Source organism: Manis javanica, chromosome 3 (genome assembly GCF_040802235.1).
Source record: "Manis javanica isolate MJ-LG chromosome 3, MJ_LKY, whole genome shotgun sequence".
NCBI classification, from domain to species: Eukaryota; Metazoa; Chordata; class Mammalia; order Pholidota; family Manidae; genus Manis; species Manis javanica.
This window is the reverse complement of record NC_133158.1, coordinates 150,458,268-150,480,596: the sequence shown is the minus strand read 5'-3', so window position 1 is coordinate 150,480,596 and position 22,329 is coordinate 150,458,268. Positions and strand designations below refer to the sequence as shown.

General features: G+C 37.5%; 1 long non-coding RNA gene across 1 annotated transcript in view; it reads left to right on the top strand.

Moving 5' to 3' along the window:
- The first annotated feature begins 202 nt into the window (after positions 1 to 202).
- Positions 203 to 22,329, top strand: part of LOC140848209 (uncharacterized) — a 65,423-nt gene continuing 43,296 nt past the window's right edge. The window contains exon 1 of the long non-coding RNA XR_012128774.1: positions 203 to 329. This is a non-coding gene — a long non-coding RNA (uncharacterized lncRNA). The remainder of the gene's footprint in view (positions 330 to 22,329) is intronic.

The following is a 22,329-nucleotide window of genomic DNA, read 5'->3' as shown; positions in this document are numbered from 1 at the left end:
TCAGGGATTTTCTGGTCAGCATTAATTAGATAATCTGTCACATGTGTCCTCTCCATCCGCCAAAGGACTCCACTTAATGAGACCCTTCTGTCCCCAAAGGTGACCTCAGCCAAAATAATCCTTTTCCTGTTTGTGACTTCCTTGTCCTGCCTTTAAAAACGTCTCCCTTTCTGCAGCCCTTTGGAATATCTCTCTGCTTGCTGGATGGGAAGCTGCCTAATTCGTTACTTGCTTAGTAAAGCAATTAGATTTCAGATTTACTTGGTTGAATTTTGTTTTTGAACCGGATATTAAATGAGCTTAAACTCCATCAGGTTGAGGTCTCTACGGTAAGTCCTTCCCCTCTGTTTTACCTTGACAGTTTTCTGCAATGATGCACCTAAATATATTAACTTTATTTTTAAAAGCCGTGCCTAATGGGTACAATTGTAAAAGAAACAGTGACTAGTTATTTCTTTGAAGGAGCAGATTAGAACTGAAGGTCATTTATAAAGGGAATGAAAACACTTCTGCTCAATCACTTGCTGTTGTTATCTAGGGGTGCTGAAACCAGGTATCAACTTTGTGCCTTGAGAGAGTGGAATCTCTTCAGAAGTGCCAGCAGCGCTCTGGGAAGCTGAAGAGAGCCTAACCCGAATTATTTCTAGAGCGTAAATCCTTGTTTTTTTCTACATTATTATTGGAATGAAGGTTGTAAAATTTTCTGAAGGCTGACATTATAATTGTTTATAACTATGGCTAAAAGTGACAAAAGGCTATAGTTTATGGAAAACAAAGGCAAAACGGCATTTCCATATGCTGTTATGATATCGACTAACTACCAAAGGGAGAGAGTGTCTCATGTTATATTTATTATATTTTCTAAATCACCCATGATTTTTAAGGAAAATAATTGATTCTTCTTTTCTCATGATGATTGAAGTGGCTGTGGTTTCCTTTTACGAAAAGGTACGTGTCTTTATTGCTGAAGTCTTTGTAAACACAGAGCTGTGGGCTGTGATCCATCTTCATGTAATTCACCAGGCGCAGGCTTTGTTGCCCTTAAACAGAGTGCCAAGACTGACATCACTATCCTTGCTCTCATGGAGCTCCAGCTGGATGAACTGTGGGGCATGTGCCCTGACTGAATGTTCAGCATCAGGGTCAAAGCACAGGGAGTTCTGACAATGATTCCTTTGTGAGATTGTTATGGAAATGCCTTGATGATTCTCTATGAGCTTGGTGTACTTTGCGCCAACACCCACCCCTCTCCTTTCCTATGACGTCCTGTAACAGGCTTGAAAATGTGACCCTGAAGGGTGACGAAGAGAGGAAGAATGAGGAGGGAACGAGAGTCAGAAAGGCTCTATGCTCTCCTATTACATCCCAAAGTGATGAATCTTATTTTTCCTGCTTCTGTAATTTCTGCCATTTACTCTAAAATTAGGATAGAACAAATCTAAATGCCATTTTATAGATAAGGTAATGGAGACACATAGTGTTCAAAGCACTGGTTCTAGGAGTAGAATTTGGGAAGTCTCTAATCTACTCAGACTAATAGTTTTTTGGAATCTCCTAACACATGCTAAATCTGTCTTGTTGGTTGAGAACTTTTCTGTCTATGAATAGTATCAGGATACAGCAAGATGTATATTTGTGATCCTTCCTGGCTTTAAAGAGAGAAACTGTAAGAAAAAAAAATCTGAAAAACTTTGAAATGGGCAAAATATCACTGCATGTTTTATTAGGGGTGTTTCTCTCTTTCATTGTCTTTGTGCTTTTACAACTCTAATAATAACACACATGCAAATTTTATCCATAGAAATACAGATGTATTGTGTGTGGCAGAACTTAACTATTTCCAGATGGATATTGACAGTTTCATACCTATCTGTACATTCATTTCCACTTTCTTGGGGACCTCTATACATATGTTCTAAATGACTAGATTGTAACATCTTATTGGTTCCTTCATTCATTAATGAGTTAAATAAAATATTTAACACATGTTTGCTTTATATATATATGAGAATCATGGTTTTAACCCTTTTAAAAAAATTATCCTTTATCAAGAACTTGAAACGTTTTATAGACTCATTCTTTTTTGAATTACAATCCTATAGGTAGAGAAACTCTCCATAGAATTGAAGTGTTCTGACTTGCTTAACTGATTCTTATTAAATTTCTCTGTCTTTTGTGTTCAAAGGTAGTCCTAAATATAATGAGATGATGTATTGATAGGTTTTGGAAGTTGTAAACGGGATCACTGGTCTATAAGGAGTCTAGGTTAAGATGAAAGAGACAGTGAGGAGCTCTGGCTAACAGTGCTGGTGATGTATTCAGGTCAGTGTGCCCCTCAAAAGAATGGAAACCTCTTAAACTTAATGGAGAATTAAGCTAAAGGTAAATAGCTCAGGTAACTGTTAAACTGCTTCAATTGGATTATAGCAAGAAAGATGCCTTAAATTATTCCCTATCTTTCTGTTTTATCTAATGCTTGATTTTAAAAACAAATATAAATATTTGAGGAAACATAAAACCAATAAAATAATAATAGATGTCATTTATTGAAAAGCTATTATCTACAGGCACTTGGAATTTATTACCAAAATATTCCTCCCACCAACTCCATCTGGAAAGTATTATTACCTATGTTCTTTACATGAGAAAAATCAGTTACCAAAGAAGCTAACTAAATTGCCCCCAAAGCATCCATTTAGTAAGTAGAGGAGCTGAGATTTGAACTTTTTTTGCTTAATTCTGAATCCAGTAGGTTTAGCTATTATGCAATACAGAGTCTGTATTGCTGAGCTCTGGAGTTCTACTGTCTGCCTCTGAATCCTGGTTTTACCACTTTAACTCCCTCCAAGATCACAAGAATTTAGGAGATGAATAAAAAATAGGATCAGGGAAGAAGAGTGAAATGGAAATGTCTGAAATACAAAGGAGAACCATAAAGTATGTGGTCATAAAGAGGAGAGAGGGAGAATCTAAGAAGCATGGGATGATCAACTGTGTCAAATAGTAAAAGGGTATCAGCTAATGTAATTAAAACCAGTGTGTGGAGCAATATGAGGTGATCATGGCCAAACCTCACCAAGACCTATTAGCAGAGTGGGGGCAGAAACCAGATAATTGTCCGCCGAAGGCAGTTAGAATGTGGGGATACAGAAGGAAGAAATTGAAGGCACAGGACAGGGGACAAGTAGAAAAGTCCATCTAAAGGAGCAGATGTATAAGCCTTGGAGATTAGAAGGGCAAATATCTGGTAATCTTCAATTTTTCTGTGAAATAGAAGAGAAGGGAGCAGCTTGAGAAAGGCTGTACGATGTAGGGGCATAAAAAAGTGAAGGACAGCTGGACAGTTTGTTGATGGTTGTGACTTGCCATTGTGAGCGATGCCAGAGACTTACTATGAACATATCGGTAGGTGGCCAGAGAGGGCTGCAGCCAGCTGTGACTGGGCATCTGGAGCAGTGACTGTCTGCAGGGTGGTGTGGTTTCTTCAGCAGGATTCAGAATCCTATGGTATTGATTTGCATTAGCATTGGAATTCAGCAGGTAAAGTAGATGGAGTGTAGAGAAAAGGGCAAAGTGCAGAAGGGAGCTGGCAGTGCTAGCAGAAGTGACTAAAGGGAAGGAGAAGGAGGAGCAGGACTGTGGTCTAGCTGTGTGGAAAACAACTGAGCCTGGTTGGGGTCCTGAGCTGGTCAGAGACCCAAGTCATGAATGCTTTAATAAGAGGAGGACCAGGGGTCATGATGAAGCATCTCAGCTCAGATTTCATCTGAAGGGCAAGGTGAGACACTGATGATAAAGCAGTGAAAAATCCCCTCTGTATCTCAACGCTGAAAATGTTAAAGTGAATAAATTATTAAATACTAATTTTTCATCCTAACAGAAGCCATTTTAAACAGACTTTTCTTCCAGCTGTTTCCGAAATAGCATTAGTGTCTAGAGAACTCATAAATAGTGGTCTGTAGAAGTTTCTGATTATTTCTTTTTACATTTTAGATTATTGATATCATTTTAGTCTGTCAATGTTTTGTTTAGAAGAGATGCAAGTTACCTACCTCACACCAAGAAACAGTGTAGTAGAAAGAATGTTTAAATGATTCTTGTAAGTGATGTCTTTACAGAATCTTTCTGGAAGTATGAAAGGGAATGAGAAACCACCACACAAATCTCAATGAATGTTTGGATTTGGAGATCATTGTTTCTGGACTTGATCAATGGTAATAGAAAACTATCAATTTCTGATTTAAAAAAATGGTCTCTATTCTCAGGATAATAGATGGTAGGAAATGAGATAGGGGAAGCAATTTTGATAACTAAATTAATTTATTACCAATTATTCCACTTTTGTGTGTTTGATACATTTTAGCTACATATTATCTAACTTGTTTGTTTAAAAAAGTATTTTTTAAACGTTAAAATTTTGGAAAGAAATTTGTTGTTAATTAAGGACCAGGGAAGGACTTTGTTTTTCTTTATTTTCCTCTCAGTCTTTTAAGAACTCAGCAATAGCTGATTTTGTATGTTAATAGAGATATAGACTCAATAAATAAAACAAAATCCTGAACTTAGTATTTGCTGAAATCAGCCAAGAAAATGAGATTGCAAACTAATTTGTCTTGAACCTGATGAATTTTCTCAACCTTGAGAAAATGTTAAGTTAAAGCATCTACTTGAACAGCTTTTAAGGTAATTAATTCAAGGGGAGAAAAGGCTAGAGGGATCAGAAGTGTTAATAACGGACCCTCTGAGATAGAAATTGGCAGTGGCGCTCTGCGAATCCATCATGAGCATAAAGCTAATGCATGTACACAGGTCTATTAAGCTCTTCTCTGTGTGTCAGGCTCAGCATTTTCCTTTCTCTTTTTCTCTCTGGAAATACTCTTAGTCAGCTAATGTACCTTGCTACAAGAGCCAAGGCAGACTTCAGGGATTTGGGATATTATAATGCCTTTGGTCATTTTACAGATGAATTTTCTATGCACTTTGTCAAAAGTAAACTGGCCAAATCCAAAAAAGTTAACTTGAACATTTTTTTTTATTGAAATATAGTTGACATACAATGTATTAGTTTCAGATGCACAACAGTGATTGAATAATTATATACATAATGAAATGATAACCACAGTAAGTGAAGTTACCATCTGTAACCATGCAAAGTTATGGACATATTATTGATGACATTCTCTATGCTGTACTTTTCATCCCTGTGACTAATTTGTTTTCTAATTGGAAGTCTGTACTTCTTCATCCCTTTCACTTACTTCCCTCATTCCTTCTTCCTCCTCCCTCTGGTAACTACCAGTTTATTCTCTGTATTTGAGTGTGTTTCTATTTTTTGCTTGTTTACTCATCTGTTTTGTTTTTTGGATTCCATATGTAACTGAAGTCATACATTATTTGTCTTTCTTTGATATTTCATTTGGCATGATACCCTCTAGGTCCATTCATGTTGTCACAAATAGCAAGATTTCATTCTTTTTTATTGCTGAGTAATAATCCATTGTTTATTGCTGAGTAATAATCCATTGTATATATATTCCACATATTTATATGTTCATCAATATTGAGAAATATTATTTTCAAACTTTTATTTTCACCCCAATATTTTGAATTATAATAATACAATTTTAATCATCCATTTTTTTTAAACCTAAAGGAAAAGGAATAAAAATGAAACAAATGCAGGAAATCCTATCAGAGATCCAGTGGGTGTACATGATAACCACTTGGGCTAAACTCTGCTCTAGGTCAGAACTACATCAGGGGAAGGTGATTTCCATCATTTCCTGCTTTCCCCATTATTATTCTTCCTGGTACTCCATTAGATGCAAATACTATATAAACTTAAATACCTTGACACTGCTCTTGAATTAATATATTTGAACACTAACTTGTTAACCATTTTTCTCTGGGAAAGCCTGTGTGTTCTAGAAAGTTATATTTTAAGAAAGATTACTCAAAGTTTATTTTTTAGCATTTTCTCTGTGAGGCTGCCTCACAGCCAACCCCCTGGCAGCTAGCTGTCTTCTGTTGGTCCTGATGCAAACTGTCAGGTCCCTTGCTGGGAACAGGGATGGTAGCAGGAACTCTGGCAATGGGTTTAGAGCCATAGGATGCATGTTCTCATTTTCTCCTAGGTCATCTGCATTTCCCAAGGCTCCCAGGTACAGACCCCAAAAATCCAGGCACTTCGGAGAAAGCTCCCAGTCTCCTTAACTCCCTCAAGTCAGCTGCCCTGTACTCTCGGATTAACCCGTTTTGTGCAGTGAGGCTGTAGAAAATGATTCATAAGTCATGAGACATGGCTTTATTAGGAGGGGTGAAAAATTCCCTCACATTGAAAATGCTTGTAAACAGGTCCTTAAGAGTTGTCCAGAATGCCCCAAATTTGTTGCTAATATATATGTACAAGTGTCCATTTTATCACCATCTCTTCAATGTTTCAAAATTCTTTAGTTTCTTTCAAAAAAATTCCTAGTGTTTAGTAACATACTAATACCAAGCTACATTCCACATAAACATACTAGAGGTAGAACTGAAAGACATTTTACAAGCCAAGACCAAGTCCAGACCCTGGAGTTCTCTGTTCCTCTTGTTAACCTCCGATAACATCGCTCAACCTGAAGCTGCCTGGAGCTGCAGGCAGCTCTGTTTTAAATGTTTGATGTTATCAGCTGTAACAGGGAAACCAAAACAACACTGAGGACTCAGCTCCTAGTACTCCAAAGCAGGAGGACTATGCCCAGACTGTTATATCAAAATGTGCATTTCTCTAATTGTTATAAATCTGGACTCACGTGCCAGTGAACATTTGTTGCTAAAATTGTTAAAATTCATTTCCATCACCCTCTTCAGGAAAGTGGAAACCAACTTGACTATCATAGTTTCAGCAGCCTTTTGAAAACATTTCTGTGATGAAAGATGACAAAAAGTCATGCAACAGCCCACTTCTCTGGGGAAAGCTAGTCTTAATGCCTAAGGGAAAACATTCACCAACTCTTTTCTTATGAAAATCAGTCTTTGTTCAGAGAAGGAGGTGAACAAGCAGGGACTTTTACTGGGATGAGTAAATCAAGCCTTCAGCAATATGAGGAACAGAGCTACCAGAAGGGCCCAACTCCTGATTAGGACCAAATTAGAGCAGCACTACAGAGAACAACTCAAGTTCTCCAGGCCTGGTTCTTTGTAGAAAGTTAACTGGCTATGCAAATAACATCTTTGAGAGTAACATCGACTTGGACTGTGTAAAGTAGGTTTTAAGCAGCAGAAATTTCTTGTAAATTGAACAAAGAAAAACCTTTCTCCTGAAAGTGATTAGGGAAAGTGCCATATTCTATCTATTTTGTTCTGTTCTTTTACATGACATTGGATTTTAGCTAATCCCTCAGTCCTTAAATATGGCTATCAGGAATGAAAGGCTTTAATAGTCACGCCATGTTATTTTTAATTTTTATTAATGTCGATGGGGATGAAAGAAGGAACTATGCACTCATGCTGAAATTGAATAACCTCTAGGACACTCTGGCTTGGGACTGAAAGCAGGACTCTGTGCAATGACCCACAGGCTTCTAGCTGTAATTGGACTTGATTTAGTACTTCGCTTTGAATAAAATATGCATTTCAACTTTTAAGTGTGTTTAATGGAAAAGGAGAAGGGAACCTAAATTAAGAAATATTTCTGGTGGTAAAGCTACCCATTCATTTTAATCCATTCCAAATACACTTTTTTCCTGCTACAGCACAGGCTCTGTAATGTGCATAACATTCAAATGGGACTGGTACAGAGGGAGATGATGTCAATATAACTCGTAAGACCAGAAAGTTTTCCTGTGATGTTCCCCCAGCATTTTACTGTTTGGTGTTGCCAGTAACAGCAGCACAATGTGAAGTATTACATACAAAGCTGAAATCAGCAACCCACAGGAGAATGCAGTGCTGTGCGTGGTGTCCATCCATCCATCCCTTCTCTTGAGGTTGGTCATGTGCAAAAGAAACCATGGCAAGATGATGATGCAAACCCATTGATCTGTATCTTTGCTCCAGTGTGTGCAAAGTCTGCATCTGTTTATCCAACCACAATCTGTGATGCTGTGCATGTCTCCAATTCAGAAGCCTTTCTTTAACCTCTTGCCATCAGTCTACTTCCACTGTATTGTAGAATAAAGTCCTACAATTACTTCAGTATTTATTTGTTATGATTTTAACATTTACAAAAAACTGGCACATTGTTTTTAAGTATGGATTTTTGTTGGTGATGGTGTTAGTGCTGGGGCCATAGGTGGCATAGGTTTTGAGTGGTCTGTATTAATTCTATTTTTCCCCATAAGCTCTGTAAGTTTGAGTGCAATGTAGCATATTGCAAGATTTTCAGGAATGCATGTACGTGCTGTAGCAGTTGTTTATTCTTCTAATATGCCTTTTCATCAAATCAAAATCATGTTTTAATGATGTCATCTATTTGTAAAGGTATTTTTAATCTTCAGACTGCTTCTGTATAAGGAGTTTGTCAAAGGCAAAAATAGATTTACCTTCCTGATGTGAAATAATCAGCAAATCTTAAATTCTAATTTTGGTGATATGTTTGTAAGAAGTAATAAAATTGACTGATAAGTGGCAGTTAGTTGACAGGTAGGACAGGTAGTGGGCTTTACTGACCTTATTCTCTCTCCAGCCCCTCATGTCTATTCTTCTGCCTAACAGTTGTATCTTCAGTGCAAATGACATAAGAAAAGTTGCATAAATGGTGGTTGTTTAATTTAATGCTTTTACTACATTATTTTTTGTTTCCCTTTGACTAGCATATTTGTTTGAGGATTTGTTTTTCCAAAGATAAAAAACTTTCTTCCTGTTCAATCTACACTATTTAAAAATATTTTAAATGTCAAATTAGTTTTAGAATTCTTTATGTGATTACTGAAATAAAAAAGAGCAACAAATAAGTAATTGACAGTGAATAAAAGAGAACAATGCTGAAAAATCTAAAACAATAGTGAGGTTTATTTATTTTTTTAGTTTGTATAAATTTTTTATTAACAATAGTGAGGTTTTGGGTATAGAAAATTTAGTTCCAAAGAAATAATTCTGCTTTCTATAGATAGCTAAAAGCATTACACTCAACCAATGTTTTTTGAGCCAAACACTCTTTTAGATACTAGCACTGAAAGAAAACATCCTTCACCTGAAAAGCTTATGATATTATTAAAGGAATGAAACTTACGTATATGATACCAGAAACCCTGGAATACTACTGGATTACGTAGTTTGAATATGAAATAATGTAATAGGTAGCTCATCAGATTGGGTTCTAATCTTTAGTCTCTCTAAGCAGCCTCATCTATAAAAAGGAAGTTTTTAGATTAAAGTTCCTTTAAACTGCAAACAATTCAGAATTTACTGCTTACAAAAATGGCCCTTATTTTTATAATACAATGCTTTGAAATTCAACAGCTTTCTCCATTGACAGACATTTGTCCCGTATTTCCTGTTACCTGTTCTTCCTCATCAAAGACTAAGAGGCTGTGGATCTGGATGTCTCTTGCAGGTTCAGCATCTTATTACATGTATTCTCTGGTTTGACTTTGTCCAGACTGAGTAAGGGTTAGATATGTCCTTGCTTCTCAGTTGGCATTCTTATTGGTTAGCTTCTCTTTCCAGCCCTCTTGGTTCAGTCTTACTGAGCTCTGAGCCGGTTGCTTATAAGTGATTTTAAAGGAAATGTTTTGTATTTTATATACTTTAACATAGCAGAGTAGATGATAAAGTTTTTCTCTGTGCATATTACTAAGTGGCTATTTCTGCATTCTCTTTCTTTTATGTCATTTAGATAATTTCACTTCCAACTTATTCAAATTTCTGAAAAGCCTTTGCTCCTACATTACTTAGTATTTAAAAAATAATAATAAATAAAGGCAATCATAGGAGTAAATCTTAATGATCTTGGGTTAGGCAATAATTTCTTGGATAAAACATTAACAGCATAAGCAATCAAAGAACAGATAAATTGTACTCAATTAAAATTAAAAACTTTTGTGCTTCAAAATATGATTCAAAAAAGTGAAATGACAACCTGTGGAGTGGGAGAAAAATTTTTTAAAATCATATATCCCATAAGGGACTGTTATTCAGAATACATAAAGCACAAGTACAACTAAATAATAAACTAATAAGTGGAAAAAGCTGTTGAATAGACATTTTTCCAAAGGATATATAAAAATAGGTTATAAGAACATAAAAAGATGCTCAACATCAGTTATTAGGGAAATGCAAATCATTATCACTTCCCACCCTCTAAGATGGCTGTAATCAAAAGGACCAAAAATAGCAAGTACGGACAAAGATATAGAGAGATTGAGACACTGATACACTGTTTGTGGTGAAGTAAAATGATGTAGTCACTTTGAAAAACAGTTTGCCCGTTTCTTAAAAAACCAAACATAGACTTATTATATGAGTCAGTAATTCAAATAATACTTATCTACCCAAGAGAAAGAAAAATATATGTCTACATAAAGATGAATATTCACTGCAGCATTATTCATAGTAATCAAAATGTGGAAACTCAAATGTCAAATAGTTGGTGAATGGAAAAACAAATGTGGTATTGCCATACAATGGCATATTATTCAGCAATGAAAAGGAACAAAGTGCAGAAACACAGAATCATTGTGATGATGTTTTTACCACTTTATAAATTAAGGCAATGATGGCAAAAGCAAAGAAGGTGGGAGATGGTGACCTGTGTCCTTAAGGAGCCCTATTATGTGTGGGGCAATGTGCTAGGCACTTTTACCCAATATGCTAGGCATATTAATTCTACTATACAGTTATGAAGAAACTAAGGCCTAGAGATAAGGATATATGCTCATCACCAAGCCAGATAGTAGCAGGGATGGGACTCAGGCCCCAAAGCAACTTCTGCTATTGCCACACACTCTTTTCTTTTCCAAATACCAGCCACACCATCAGATATGTTGAAAACAGTCAATTTTTTTACTGCTTGAAATAATTTTCAAGCCACCAATCTTTAGTCCTCCTTGGAAGATTTAATGTGACATCTGAGTACAGCCTGTATGTCTTCTTTCTTAATTTTTCAACTTGCTCTTCCCTTCAACTTTAATTTATAGTTCATTTTAATGGGGTTCTCCACAGCCCACATTTTCCTGTTTAAATTTTTTCTCTGACAAGTACCGGTGTAAAAATGTAATAACAGGCTTTGGTTGTGACAAGTGCATTGAAGTACTTTTTATGAAAAAATTACTTCTAACTTATTTTTGTAGTGCATGGATTTTCAGTTTAATATTACATAGTTTATACACGGAATTGGGTTATTCTGTCTGCAATTACAAAAACAGTCAGAGGAACTGGAAACAGAAAGAAAACTTCAAGTTGATTAATTAAAAGAGGATACATTAATATGGCAAAAATAGTTCTTTTTCTCTCTGTAAAATACCACTTTAATCATATTACTACCCAATTCAAAAATTATCAATAACATCCCAAACCCTTTATAGTACAAACTATTTACATTGTCTTCAAGTTCATCACATACTTACTTCTTCAGTCACATCTCCCATTTCATTTTCAACAGCTTCCTGCACAATCCACTGAGTATGCCTTGTAAATTTCCACCTTCACCTCATGCACTACTTTCCTTCATTGCACTACTCCATATTCCTCCCTGACTATATGCAGCATACTTAAATTTCAAGTCTCACCTTCTTCATGAAGAGCTTTCCTTGACATTTCTCTCTGCTAAACTTCTACATACTTAGCATAGCTACTACTTACATGCTATTTGAAATTATTAGTAAACTGTTATTTTATAGGAAGGAAAATGAAAGTAAGAGAAGGTAGGTGATTTGACATGACAACTTCCTGATACTTCATTTAGAACAAAGCTGAGTTTGATTGAACAAGCAGATACTGGATGTCTGGGACATGGACACCATGGCATGAAGATCTCCTGGGATGCAAAGTGATAATCTATATCCCTGAGAGATAAGTTATAAGTTTTTGGAATAAGGCATGCCATCACTTAAATTAAAATAAAAGAACAAAAGTATTGTATACTATTTTCTAGCTCTACATATGACTTTCAAGGACATTTTGTAGACTTCAGGAAAAGATTTATGCCAACACTAAGGAAAAATTCCAGTGGTCTATTCATCAACAGTGTGGGAAGTTCACTTCTCTGAGAGTCCTGCATAAGGGTTAATGTGATGGTCTGTTTTGTGTGAATTTGGCTAGGCTGGAGAACCCAGATATTCAGTCAAATACATCAGGATGTTGCTCTGAAAGGTTTTTTTAGATGAGATTATCATTTAAATCAGTAGACTTTGAGTAAAGCAGATAACCCTTCATAATGCGGGTGGGCCTCATGCAATCAGTTGAAGGCCCTCATAGAAAGAGATTGACCTCTTCTGAACAAGAAGGAACTCTGCCTGCAGTCTGCCTTTGGCCTTGGACTGCAGTATCAGTTCTTCCCTTGGTGTCCAGTCTGCTGGCCTACCCTGCAGATGTGGGAACATGTCAGACTCCACAATTGCATGAACTAATTCCTTAAAATAAACTTCTCTTTCACTTTCTATACACACACACACATGCACACACACACACACACACACACATACTCACACAAACTATTGGATCTGTTTCTGTGGAGAACTCTGACTAATGTAGCTTAAGCCTCTTTCAGCTCAGCTCTGTCTTCCTAGGTTTTATGTATAAAATATAATTTTTATTTGAATCTACAGTTCAACATTGTTTGTACACAAATATTTGTATTTATTTTCTGGCCTTAGTTTGTATCCTTGAAGTGGAATCACTGCACCAGGAATAACATTTTCAAGATACTTGACACTTATTTGGTTATATAAAATACCATGGGGCTTTGTAACATGCTCCCTACATTTATAATTTTTAAATTGAATAGCATAGGAAAAATAATTACAGAATTCTTGTGATTTGCATAGCCTCATTTATTTTACTTCTCTTTCTTCTTTATGAGGTTTCCTCCAACCTTTCATTCTCTGCCTTCATGGATAAGTTGGCAGCAATACCAGTCTATGAATATCAATTTTTTTTCCAGAGGCCTTAATCTTCTTGCTTGTTGTGGAAAAGAAACCACTCTCTACAGCCACTCATATGAGAAATTAGTAGCTCCTAAAATACCTCTGGGCCGAAAGGAATTTTTCAGCTATGTCTGTAGGATAGTACACGCTTGCAAAAAGCGTAATTCAGTCCTTCTAAACATTATACTTTTGTTTTTGCTGAACAATGTCCTGAATGCACCCACATTTATAATTGCTTTCATGCCACAATTCTTTTTATTTCCCATTAATAGAGTTTTGAATTCATTCTTTCTTAGTTTATTCATCAAGTACTCACCTAGTTCCTAGTATTTGCTGGGCGCTGTTCAAAGCACTGAAGATAAAGCACAAACAAAATAGACTTTTGTCTACTCTGTGGAACATACATTCTAGTAGGAAAAGAAGAATATCACTATCAAACACACAAAACTTTAAAAACTTCAGTGCAAAAATAAAAATCATAAAAGTTATAATTTGGAATTACGAAGTAGGTGTGTGTGGCTCTGGGTAAGTTCCCTATAAATCCAGTGAGACTGAAGGAAGACAAGGGTGAGAAGTTGGGAAAAGTGTTTTTTATTTCTCAGGGCTCAGTCTCTCTCAGGGCCCACTCCCAAGTCCTCCCTTTCCAGCTTCCACATGGTCTCTGCCCCCTCTTGCTCAGCTCCACTCTCCCAGACCTGTCCCTCCAGCTGTGCCTCACTCTCTGCTTCCCCCTGACCCTTACACCAGGATGAATCCCAGTGGGTGGATCCCTGGTGAATGGTGGTTGCCTGACCAGTTATGTACCAGGAACGGAGGGAAATTTCCATACCCCGGATGGACAGGCTCTGCTGTGGTAAACATCCTACTGAAGTGCAAACAGGCCCTTATATGCATATCACTATCAAGGCCAGGTGGGAAATTCTGGTTGTAAACTTCCATTTACCCCACAGGGTGTAATGGCCTGCTTTTGTTCTCTGATTTTGATGTAGTTATGGGGACCATTGGAACACTTATATATGTAACTCTTGTGAGGAATGGCCATTGGAAGGACCTGGATTGCACTGCAGGTCCCTTATGATTCTTTTGAAAAGAGTGTCTCCCCAAGCCCCACTGGTCAAGCTAGAGCTGAATGCCACAGGTAAGCATTTTGGAAACAAAGCTTTCAAGGGAGGTATTGGTGCATTTGTTAGATTTGTTTGGAATCACAAAACTAAATATGGTCATTACAAAATCTTCAGAAAACACAGAATAAATGAGAAGGAAAATTGACTAAGAAGTCTAACTTACCACTGAGAAAGACTCACTGTTAACAACACTTTAGTATATTAAAATACAAAATGTAAAAGAAAATGTACGTATAAATGTACATGCTCAAAAAATCAGGCTCACAATACACAGTATTTTGCGGTCTCCATTTTTTGCTTAAAATTGTGTTGCAGAATTATCTTCCCAGAATATGACACTGAATGGCTACAAAAGTACCATAACATTGCTGAACCTGTGTACTGTTGTTGGACATTTATGCTTCTTCTATTTGTTTATCTTATCATAGCATCTCTGATCATTTCTGTAAGAGAAATTCATAGAAGAAAAATTGTTGGATCAAAGTGAATGTACATTTTTATCATTATTGATGTAATTGTCCAGATTGTCACAATTTATACTCCCGCAAGCAATGTATGCAAATACTATAAAAATTATATTAAAAAGCAAACACAAACCATAATGGTAGCAGATAAGATGAACAGGTCTCCACAGTAGGAATTGCTGTCTTTGGAGAAGGCTGTTTCTATTCAGGTCAGAACTGGTTCTAGTGGTTGTTGTTAAATCCGTGTTCTGAAGAAGCAGACAGGATGTTTAAGGAGCACTATGTGGTATTTTTCAGGCAAGGTTTGAGCAGTATCCCAGGTCTGGCCAGTGCTTATTCAGCCAGCCAAATCCCTTCCTTAGCACAGAGGTGCCAAAAGTCAGAAACTTCCCTTAGAGATTTCTAGCCTCAAGGTCACATGCACAGAGAGCTAGAAATACCTTTTGTTTCAGGGGTTTCTTTTGTTCTAGGCTGTAGAGAAGTGATGGCTCCTACTTTATCACTGAGACTTTCGAATCCTTCAGTCTTCATCAAGAGACAGCTCATTTTCCTGCTTAAAACTCTCCAGTGGCTTCCTGTACTATTTATAATAAAATCATAAGTCCCCATGATGGAAAACATTACTCCCATGACCTCTCTGATTCTTGCTCAGGATCCTCTAACCCCATCAACCTTCCTCTGTCCCTTGCACTTTTCAAGCTCATTCCAGCCTTGGAGCCTATGTATTTGCTATTATTTACCCCTCCTTTCTTATAGCTCCTATTTTACTCAGTTCTGGATTATAATCATTCTGATGCAAATATCCAAAAACAGTTCCCTTCTATCATCATGCTCTTCATTCTCTATTATAGAACTCTGCTTTATTTTTCTTCTTAGCACTTAGTATTATTTGAAATTATGTCATTCATTCATTTGCTTTTCTTGTTTATTGTTTGTCTGTTCTTGATGGAATATAAACTCCATAAGGGCAGGGGTCTCCTGTGCCTTGTTCATTGGTATATCTCCTTATCCTTGGAACTAAATATAATTAATGCTGAATATAACAAATATGAATAGAGTGAAGGAAGTAAAGAATGACAGTGAAAATCACTAGATAGTTGCGGGTGGGCAAGACACTCTAATTTGCACCCCCATGTGCTCACATTAACACAGCAAATTGAGCCTTTAGTGAGACGTCCCTCCTCCACTGCTCCTGGCAGAGCCCCGTTCAGATGAATAATAAAAATACTTTAATCCTGAATGTCCTCAAGTGGAGGTGGGAGGGTCAGAGGGCAGAGCTCTAACCCTCACTACCGGAAGTGACCTTTAGATAATCTTGCATACATTTAGAGCTGTCCCAGATTCCAAGACTTGCATTACAGCATGTTTAAGAAATTAAATTTCCTTGGTTATTTAATTCTTTTTTAATTTATGCGAAGGAATTTTTACACTGATTATGCTTTTGGGGTCTCATTTCATCTCCTGTTTGCCTCCTTTACTCTCCAGTGCCTTAAATAAGTTTAAGAGATATAACACACCTGGAGTCCTATGGAAGTTGTTTGGTACATGACAAGCCTTCAAAACAGACTAATTCTCTCTTTGGGAGCATTGTGCTCTTTCTCTCTCTCTCTCTTTTTCTGAAAAAATGCATAATGAAAGAAACCAAAGAGTATGTCAAAATAGTGGATGGGGGAGGAATACTAATATTCTTCCTTTTGTTATCTCTTTTTTAAAGAACCTTTTTGTTACCCTTGCCTCCCAATATTTTCTTTTTAAATTTTTGATAAATTGGGAAACTCATCCCCATAACCATTGGAGAATATTCGAGAATATGGGATTTATTCTCTTATCTGGGCTCTGCCTGCTAATCATCATGTGACTTTGGATAGACATCTGAATAACTCTTTTCTTGTTGTAAGACAAGACGTTTCAATTAAGTGGTCCCTAAGCATAAATTGTCAAGAAAAAACTCATTGACTTAGAAACTTGGGTTATTATACACACGTTAAAAAAAAGAAACCAACTTATTTCTGGTTATCCCAAAAATAATAGTTAAAAAACCTAACTTATTTATGACTCTCTTTAAAATAATAGTAATAATCAGGAGCTCTCACAACACCGACCCCACAGTTCTGAAGGGCAATATTTGGTTGTGGAGTTGAGTAGAGGCGGCTCTATCTACTTGAGAGGTGTTCTCTGCAGTCGGCCACACTCATTTTTGTTTGACTTTACTGGCTTATGCCACATTCTTGGCCCTGAAGATGTCTGCGTCTGCTCCTCCTGGATGACATGATCTCCTGGGGGACTTATTCTCCTGATGCCCCTACCCCCAGGGATTGCCGATCTGCCCCAGGCTTTGCTTCTTCCCTGCTCCACCTCACCAGCTTGAGAGAGCCTGAGACTAGTCTGTGCCTCCTGGACTAAGGTGTGCATCTTGAGTGAGGGCCGTGGTTTGTCTTTGCTCTGTGCCCAAATTGAGGAGAGAAGCTTCAGAGAAAAAAAATGGGGCAGGGGGTGAGGTGGGAAAAGGAGACTTGAGAGGAAATGGTAGAGAACAGAAGTAAACCAGCGTTTTGGCCATTCTCCCTCATCTATCCGAACAAGCTCATGCTGACTTTGTATTTAATTTATAATGTGTCACTCATTTAAAATAGGGTTCAAAAATCTAAGTCCCCTTCCAATTTTCACCACATTGGGAATGGAGAATGTATAGGAGCTTTATAATCACAAGGGAGCAGAAAGGAAACCAAAATAGTTATGTATTTCTTTAAGAAAATCATTCTTGTGCACGTTTTGAGGAAAGCAAAATTTCGAACAGCTTTGGAAAAGATGACTACTAATCAAAAGGTGGATTGTGTGTAATGACTTGGGGAGTGGGCGAGAACTGGGAGAAAACCAACAAGGTCGCGGTAAGGGGCTCCCCACGAGCAGCATGGATGTGGGGATGGCAGTGCAAAAACAATGTCCAGCAGGAAATGAAGTTCCGACCATGGGAGCCAAAAAAATTTCATTTTTAATTTTCCCCAGAATTATCATTACCAGCTGTGGCTGATGAGCAAGGACTACTTAACATTTTCCGGAAGGAATAATTGCCAGTCGCCTCTTTGGCCCAGCCTCACATGGACTAACATGACAAAGGCATAATTTTGCCCTAATTCTTAAAAGAACAGGAAAACACTGATGTAATCTGCTAGTTTAATTCTCAAAAATCTTTCCCCAAAGTCTGTTTTTGTACTGCCAAACTGGGAAAGGATGTCTGGGGTAGTAATTCAAGGCTTTAAATGCGAACGAAAGAGAAATTCTTATTGCATTCTGCAGATTCAGAGGGGACAATGGGGACCAAGGGAAATTGAGATGGGCAAGCAAAAGTTGGTGGGGGCACACCTATCAATATTGTAAGAGATGTTTAAAGTTGTTGCCATTGAGGCCAACTGACTCCACTTTACCTTTGCACAGCCGACACCAAGCAAATTAGTGTTCTAAACAAGACTGCCACAGGCAGAGTAACATCTGCACAAGAAAACAGACTCCCTCCGTAAGGGCTTGGACTGCTTTCTGTTGGTCATAGATTGTTGTAGGTGATACACTGAGATCCTTTCCTTAGAATGTCTACATTCACAGCAGTTAGAGTTACTGCTATGACCTGAATATATAAACTGTGGATTTTAAAAGTATTATTCTATAATGCTAATTTGAAGGGACATGTTGAAAATTCTGCATATAATCTCAACTGGATACAGTCAAAACTGAAGTCATTATTTATTTTTCTTACTACTTTGCTGATTTTTTTTTTTGTCTCATTCTTTTACTGGTCTTCTTTATAGCTGATACACATTTGTCTAATTCAGAGACTCTTTCTACACATTTGTCTAATTCAGAGACTCTTTCTCAGTTTTCTAAGTTCTTACGTGAACTCACTCAGGTTCCTGGCTTTAATATCACATATACTCTGACTTCTAGATTCGTAACTGCAGTATGACCCAACCCCTGGGCTCTGGATTTATACATTCATCTGTTTTCAACATCTCCACTTTTCTGTATCTCATCTTTTCAGTACCTAATAGATACCTCAAAGATTACAGATTTCAAGAATCATGGAGTTTAAACTTGGTGAAGTTGGGGACTTTGTTTCTCAAACAGTGTGCTAAATATGTAGCGAAAACATGCTGAATATTTGTTGAATTAATTAATAAATGATTGTCCTGCTTTGTGCTGTATAGTTTTCATTTAAGTGAACTGCGGCACATCGAGCTGGCCAATGTAGAAAACTTAGAGACATCCTCAATTCTTCCTCTAGCCCACCTATCAAATCAATCATTAAATCCTCTTAATTCCACCTGAAAAAAATGATCTGCAATCCATTTTTTTGTACTACGACTATCACTACATATTCTTGTCTTCCTAGCAAAAATACTACACTTTCTGCTATGGACTGAATTGTGCCCTTGCCCCCAAATTCATACACTGAATCCTAAACCCCAGTGCCTCGTAATGTGATTGTATTGGCAGATGCCTTCAAAGAGGCAAGTAAGTTACAACGAGGCTGTTAAGGTGGGCCGCAATCCAGTGGGACTGGCATCCTTATTAAACGGGTATCTAAGGCACACACTGAGGCACCAGGGATGTGCTGCATAGACAAAAGGCCACATGAGGGCCCAGCAGAGAGGTGTTTATCTGCAAGCCAAGGAGAGACGCCTCAGGTGAGACCACAGCTGCCAGCACCTAGATCTTGGCCTCAGCTTCTAAAAAGAAGGAAAGAGAAAATACATTTCAGTTGATTAAGCCCTCTGGTCTATGGCATTTTGTTATGGCACCTCTAGCCAACTAGCTTATCTTCCTTAAAAAGATCCTCTAGTCTTCCCTAATAGCACATCATACCCACATTCTCTCTTTCTCCTTTCATCTTATTTAGATTACAAAATATAACGGAAAATATTTACCCATAATATATAGATATCTGAAGGACAAAACTTGGTCTCAGCCATCTTTCTAATCTGTAGGCCTTCCTATGTGATCTTTCTTCAGCATAAAAACAACCATGAGTGGACATGTAACTCCAGTGCTTCAAACACACTGGCTTCTTGTTATCTGACAGTAAGTTCAAGTGTCACAGCATTGTGTATAAAGCTCTTTACATTTTGCTCTTCCTTGGGTTCTTCCAAGTCACTCTGATTTACAGCCTGAAAACAAGAACCTAGCGAGAAGTAGAAGGCCAGAGAGAGCAATGCTGAGCAGCAAAGAGGTAGGTGATCTGGTTCCCAGTGGCTTCCCAATTCCAGCTCCAGTTTAGCAGGCCCTGCCAGGCACTATTATGAGCATTTTACACATAAAATGCCACTTAAATAATTTTAAATAAAAATTAAAAAGCACAGAGAGATTATGTGGCTTGCTCAAGGTTTCACAGCGAATGAGTAGCAAAGTAGAGATTTAAACCCACACAATCCAGTGATGCTATCTGCACTTTGCTATCTTTCCAATATGCTTGTTAGTGTTATTAATTTGTTTCATAAAACATATCTTTTTATTAAATTGGCTCAAATTGGATTATGTGACTGGCAGTAAAATACAGTAAAAACCTTAAATAGCCTACCTTAAATGTCACATTTTCTATGTGGAAAAATAAAGGCAAAGTTATACATCTCTTCCTCTTTTGTCTTTTTGGTAATCCTTTACACCTCCTTCATGATAATCCTTATCAAGTCATGATGCAATTGCTTACAAACAGGGTGGTTTCTCAACATTGGGGTGGAAATACAGGGCCCTTCTCTTCTTGAAAATCTACAAGATAAAGGATTGCTAACACCCTAACTTTCTGCTCATTTTATTTTGTCATCGGAATACAGGTTTACAAAGATTGGCTGGGATTGGAGAATTCTTGGAACTTTATAAAAACTTATGAAGCATAGAGGTGTCTGGCAGTCTCTATGCCAAAAGTTTCAGTTGCAAAAAATATTACAGCTTTATCCGTTAGTAGAAACTATTCTTATATGTGTATATAAAAATAATAAGAGGAAGAACTGATTTATGGAGCTGGTTAAAATTGTATGTTAATAGCATTTCTAATTGAATAAACAAACAAAAAACTTCCAGAATTTTTTTCCTTTTTCCTTTCTGTCCCTTATAAGTATTAATTCTGTAAGAGGAGTTCTGGTTCATAGGTCTGGATGCTCAATAGAAGTAATACAATCTGTTGAATTCTGAATAACATCCCCTTCTTTGTCTCAGAATGTACATAAACTTCTCATATATTTCCCAAAAGGTAAATATTAGAGAAGGCAGGTATATGAATCATCAGTATTTAAAGCAGAGGGTCTTATGGATTCTAATGGATTTTAATTTTCTCTCCTAATGGAATTCTCCGCTAGGGTGGAAGGATAAGGATTCTCGGTTATTATATCTCAGAAGGTAAATGTATACATGCTTCTATTATCTCGCAAAAATACAGTTGCTTTTGCTTTTAATACAAAAACAGTTTGTTCCTGTTCTTGTACAGCAATTACACATATATTAGGGCCTCTAGTGCTGTCAATGATACTCCCAGGCAGTGAATCATGGAACAGAGTGATTGTCTGAAGGCTAGAAGAGAGCAAGAACAAATACCTGCCGTGTCCTCACTGAAGTTCTTGCAAGAGGGGTGAACAACCTCAGCACCCAGCATCCAACAGACTTTCAAACACCCGACAGCTTTTCTTTAGGCAACTGTGACTATCATTCCTGGCAACCTAAGGGAGACCTCCTTAACCAGTTCAGCCACATTCCCAGAAGCCAGGGCTGTGGCCAGCTTCCGCCTCCAAGAAATCCCTACATGTGGGATAATAGGTTCTGTAGCTACCTGTGGGAAATGACTGGCATCAATTGCTTTGAAGACTCCTTTTTCTGAGAAACAGTGAGCAGCCAAGAAGCTGGGCAAAGTTACGGCAATGAGACGTCACAGTCACCATGGATCAGAGTATACAACGGGGTGGGAACTGACTGCCAATGGCATGAGTGAACTTTCTGGACTTCTGGAAATGTTCTATACTTTGGGCATTTGTTTACATGGGTATAATAATTGTCCAAAACTCATCTGACTGTACATTGAAATGGATGACTTTTATTGCTACTAAATCAAACATTACCTCAATGAAATTGACTTAAAATGAAAATCAGGGTTGAGAGGGTGACTGGCTTTGGAAGCAGGGTCCTAAGGCAAAATGGTGGGCCACAAAGTGTCCCAGAAATGCCCCCTGTCTGAATCCCGTGAACCGTTTACCCTTCCCCCTCCTGGCCTAGGTGTGAGTGCCCTCCAGGTTCCTCTGACAGAACTGCTTGTCTAAAAACTTGCCCACTCTCTTCTCTTCACAAAATTCTCTGTTCCCATTTTTTGTCTTCTGGTCTGTTCATTCATAATTGCATCCCTAGCATCTAGGTGCTTTACAAATACGTATGGAATGAATAAATGAATAAGTAAATGAAAGAAGAAAGAGAGGGAGGAAGAGAAAGGAAAGTTAACTAAACAGTTTTTACCCAGGCATCGGTGTCTCCCTCCTTCCCTGCCTGCCTGCCTTCCTCCTCCCTGCCTGCCTGCCTTCCCTTCTTTTCTCTCTCTCTCTCTTTCTTATTTTTTTCATTAAAAACCAATTTATGGGGGAATAATGATCTCAAAGGAAGGTATTTATTCTTCTAAACAGTTGAGAAGAAACTTAAAAATGAAAA